Source organism: Rhineura floridana, chromosome 1, assembly GCF_030035675.1.
Source record: "Rhineura floridana isolate rRhiFlo1 chromosome 1, rRhiFlo1.hap2, whole genome shotgun sequence".
In the NCBI taxonomy this organism is placed as follows: domain Eukaryota; kingdom Metazoa; phylum Chordata; class Lepidosauria; order Squamata; family Rhineuridae; genus Rhineura; species Rhineura floridana.
Window position 1 is genome coordinate 194,338,819 of NC_084480.1, and position 4,527 is coordinate 194,343,345.

At 44.5% G+C, this 4,527-nt stretch overlaps 1 pseudogene; it reads right to left on the reverse strand.

Moving 5' to 3' along the window:
* Nucleotides 1-2,654: 2,654 nt before the first annotated feature.
* Nucleotides 2,655-2,773, reverse strand: LOC133375926 (5S ribosomal RNA; annotated as a pseudogene).
* Nucleotides 2,774-4,527: the final 1,754 nt, after the last annotated feature.

Consider the following 4,527-nt stretch of genomic DNA (forward strand, 5'->3'; position numbering starts at 1 on the left):
TATAAAGTGAAACCATATGTTTGATTAAACATTCTCTCGAAGTGAAAATTTCTAAGAGCACCAACAGTAGCATATCACTTTAGGACACATGCAAGATAGTGAAGAATCGGACATGTTATAACCCATCCCTGCACAGCCTGTGACCCACACTGTGGCAAAAGCAGCTAATTATTTGTGATGCTGGGCCACCAGCAGCTAAATAAACCTGTCTAGGCCTGCAAATTAGGAGAGCTGGCAAACACCGACAGTCCACAACAACACAATTTGTCCAGGCATGCTCTAACCTGTAGTATATTTCTGCAGGTGGGAAGCAGCAAATAGCATCTTCTTTGGACTTAAGCTGCTTTATATCTAGGGCATTTTATATTTCAAATTTTGAGTATCTCTTCAGAAGCATCTTAAGCCTATCTTAAGTCTAAACATTGATTATCTCATATGTACCACTATGCTAGGAACAGGTTTGCTTGGTCCATGGTCTTCTGTTGATTATTGACAATGTCATTTACTTCACTTACTTGATTCATTATCCTGTCTCTATTTTTAGTATGCTGGTTCATTATTTAGGGGCACTTTTGATAGTAAGTCCCCCCCCCCACTAGACACAGATTATGTTTCCCATCATCTTTATACCTCAAGCCACAACAAACTAGTTAGCCTTTAAAGTGCCACAGGACTCTTTTCTGTTGTTTAGATCCCTTGAGGAGACTTTACAATTATTTCCCTCAGATTTGGTTCCAGTGTCCAGCTGGCAGCTTAGAAACTCCTCATGGGGCAGCTGTAACCACGTGGAGAGCCAGACGTATTATCTGTGTCTGTGGCAGCAAATGGTAAATTTCACCTCAATCAAACTTTACTCCTTAAACCACATCTTCAGGATGCTCCATTGTGCCCCCTTCTTTTGCTACACACTATGGCGACATTCACACCATAACATTATTCCACTTTTATTCCATTTTAAACAGTCATGGCTTCTCCCAAAGAATCATGGGAAGTGTAGTTTGTGAAGGATGCTGAGAATTGTTAGGAGACCCCTATTCTCCTCACAGAGCTACAGTTTGTCAGAGCGGTTTAACAGTCATTTCCTCTTCCCAGAAAACTCTGAGAATTGCAGCTCTGTGAGGGGAACAGGAGTCTTCTAACAGCTTTCAGCACCCTTCACAAACTACGCCTCCCAGGATTCTTTGGGGGAATCCATGGGTGCTTTCACACTGCACTTTATTCCATTATTCTGACGATTTCTTACCTGGTAATTTGCACATTATATTTGATCTTTCACACGACATACCGGGTAGCTCCAGAATTCTGGTGGAATGTAGTGCAAGTATAGCGCTAATTTCCACAAGAAATGATACCAGAAATAATCCATTAGCAAGGCTGGGAACCCAGAAGATCGCGGGAGTGTTTTACTAGCTGCTGCCGCTCACGTGACAGGCATCCCAGCATGCAGTGCGTTCCTGCCCTTTAGTCGCACAGGTTTGTTTGTTTTTTGCCTGACAAACGTTGTAGTGGTATTCCGGCATCGGCGCAGATAGCAGCAGCATTTCACACACACACACACACGTCTTGATAAAACTAAAACAATTTATAAAGTCAGATCCTAAAGGGAGAGTGATTGCATGGCGACGGGACAAGATCTTAGACCTCCTTCACAATGAGGAACAGTGTGCATGGGTGAGGGATGAAAACAAGCCGTGTGAAAGGCAGTTGTGCGAAATGCCGCTATATCAGCTAAAAAGTACTGTTCCTTATCGCAAGAGGTACTGCAGTGTGAAAGGGATTTTAGAAATAGGGATAGAAGTGCTACCTTTTTAATCCATTAAACTAGTGCCATGTGTGAAAGCAGCCCACGACTGTTTAAAGTGGAATAACAGTGGAATAAATGTCTGGTGTGAGTGTGGCCAAGGTTAGAGGACACAGAAACCCTCATTTCGAGTTACAGGTGTGAAGGAGTCCTCATCTGATTCTCAGGGAGCATGGCCCCATATCCATGGTCACATAACTGTCCCCAGACTAAGGGTGGAAATTCCTGTCAATTTTGGTTCTCTCAATTTAGGTTCTCTCTCAGTTTAGTGTAATGGTTAGTGTGTTAGACTAGGACTGGACAGAACTTGATTCAAATGTTCATTCGGCCATGAAGCTCACTGGATGGCCTTTGGCCTGCCCCTCTATCTCAGCCTAATCTACCTCACAGGGATGTTGCAACGATAGTGGTGAGGGAGAGCCATGTTAAAGTAGTATAGTGGTGAATTCTGAAGTACAAGATCTCTTCATAATAGTCACTCCCATGCACTGTCACAGCTATGCCCCCTTTTAAGATTGTAGAATAATCTGTCTAGGCTTTAATACTGCTTGCTGTTTCTGTATCACTGCCACCATTTGATTGTCCTTTCTCGCTGAGATATTGCTTGAATCTCTGAATTCAGTGTCTACATGTTTATTTCTTTGCTACCAAACTACTTGATGATGTAGATGGGATGCTATCATCAGGATTCACTATTTCTTCTGCAATTACAGAATTACTGCCATTATTGTTCTTCTTATATGCCTTCAAGTTGATTATGACTTATGGCAACCCTATGAATCTGTTTTGGATCTATTCATAGGGTTTTCATGGTAAGAGGTATTCAGAGGTGGTTTACCATTGCTTTCCTCTAACCCTATGGGACCTGGTATGCCCAGGGGGTCTCCCATCCAAGTAGTAACCAGGTCTGATCCTCCTTAGCTTCCAAGGTCTGATGAGATCAGGAGTGTTCAGGGTAGTGTGGCCGTAGGCACTGCAATTATAGAATTTCATAATCCTCACTCTCCACAACTTGGCTTTTTGAAGTACGAACACTCTGATTGGCACAGAACCATCAGCTTGAAATGAGAAGCAAATTAGAAGATTCTTCTCAGTGGCTGACACACTCCCCTCTCATGATGATTGGCTCATAGGATGCTGAAGACATAGGGACCCTGCTGAGACCTGGCTCCCAAAAAAGTAAGAGGTTTAAGACCTCCGGAGATTACACCCCTGAGTATGCCATCTTGAGCTCACTGGAGAAACAGCAGGACTTAAATGTAATAAGGTAGGGGTTCAGCCTGTGTGCTGCTCTTCCTAGCTCTAATAAAAGGAGAGAACTGTAAAGACATACGCCACGACAGCCAAGGAAGCTTCCTTTCACAATAGAACAGAGAATGCTAGGCGATCTGTCATCATCATCCTTTACATTTGTATCCTACCCTTCCTCCAAGGACCTCAGAGGAGGAGGGCACTATTTTCCAGGAGTGGCCTGTGTGGTGGGGCAGGAGCACAGAACCATCCTTCCCACAGTAGCATTGCTGCCATTTATCAGGGTGGCTGTGCGGAAACACCCCTGCCAGCGGGGTAGTTGCCAGGAAGGTGACTCTGCATCTCTGCCACACTGCACTCACTGCTCCTTCCATTTTCTCTTAACAACCCTGTCAGGTAAGTTATATAGAGAGAAAATGAATGGCCAAAGGTCTCCCAGTGAACATCATGAGTAAGTGGAGATTTGGATAGAGGTTTCCCTGCCAGTTGATTGCACTAACTCTACAGACTCTCTGGGTCAAGGGTTGGGAAAATTTTTGGACTAGCTGGTGAGATTTTTATCTCCCTCCACCTCTGCAAGTCAACTTTGACTTTGCAGATCAACTTTGACAGACAGGCTAGTGGGGCTACCCACCTGCCAATCATCTGACCTCATGATGACATCAGGCTACTGGGAGGTAGGTGGTTCCACTCACCTATCAAAAATCACCCAAAGGAAGGGGGGAGGGGTCTGATTTGTCAGTGTGTTCCCTGCAGCACCCAGAACTCTCTGCTCAGCAGCTGATGAGTGGTGGGCCCAGTCCTATCCCAGTCTGCAGGAGTTTGGTGGTAAAAACTTACCACAGCTGGTGCTTACCTGATCTCAAAGGGGAGAACATTCCATATGTTAGGTGCAACAACAGAGAAGCCCCCCCCCCTCCAGCTGATGGATTTTTGTAGGTTATGGTTTGGGAAGAGGACACCAACGGCAGACTACAGGAACCCGGGTGATCTATACAGGAGAAGGCAGTCCCTCATTGGAGGTGGTTCAAAAGATGTATTGCAGCTTGTGATGTGTACCCATTCAACTTTAAACAGATTTTGCAGGTTTTTAAAAGAAAATTAAAAAATGTGGCCAACATGTCTGACCTTAAGTTGTATCTCTACTGTGGGAGGCATTGTGGTTCTGAATCCCAGCTGTTGGTATTCAGCAGGAGGGGATAGTGCTGTTGTCCTCAGGGCCTGCTTTCAGATTTCCCATAGGCATCTGGTTGGCATACTTTGGGAAAATGATGCTGGACTAGATGGGTCACTGGCCTGATCCAGGCCCCCCCTCTTATGTTCTTATATTCTTATGACCTGAGGCATCTGTGAGACAAACGTTGTATGTGTTGTAGACCATACCCATCATAGATGCTGAAACCACTTTAAACTCTCTTAAAAACTATCTGTTCTCAGCCTTATTGTACACTTAGCTTACAACATCAAGCAACAAC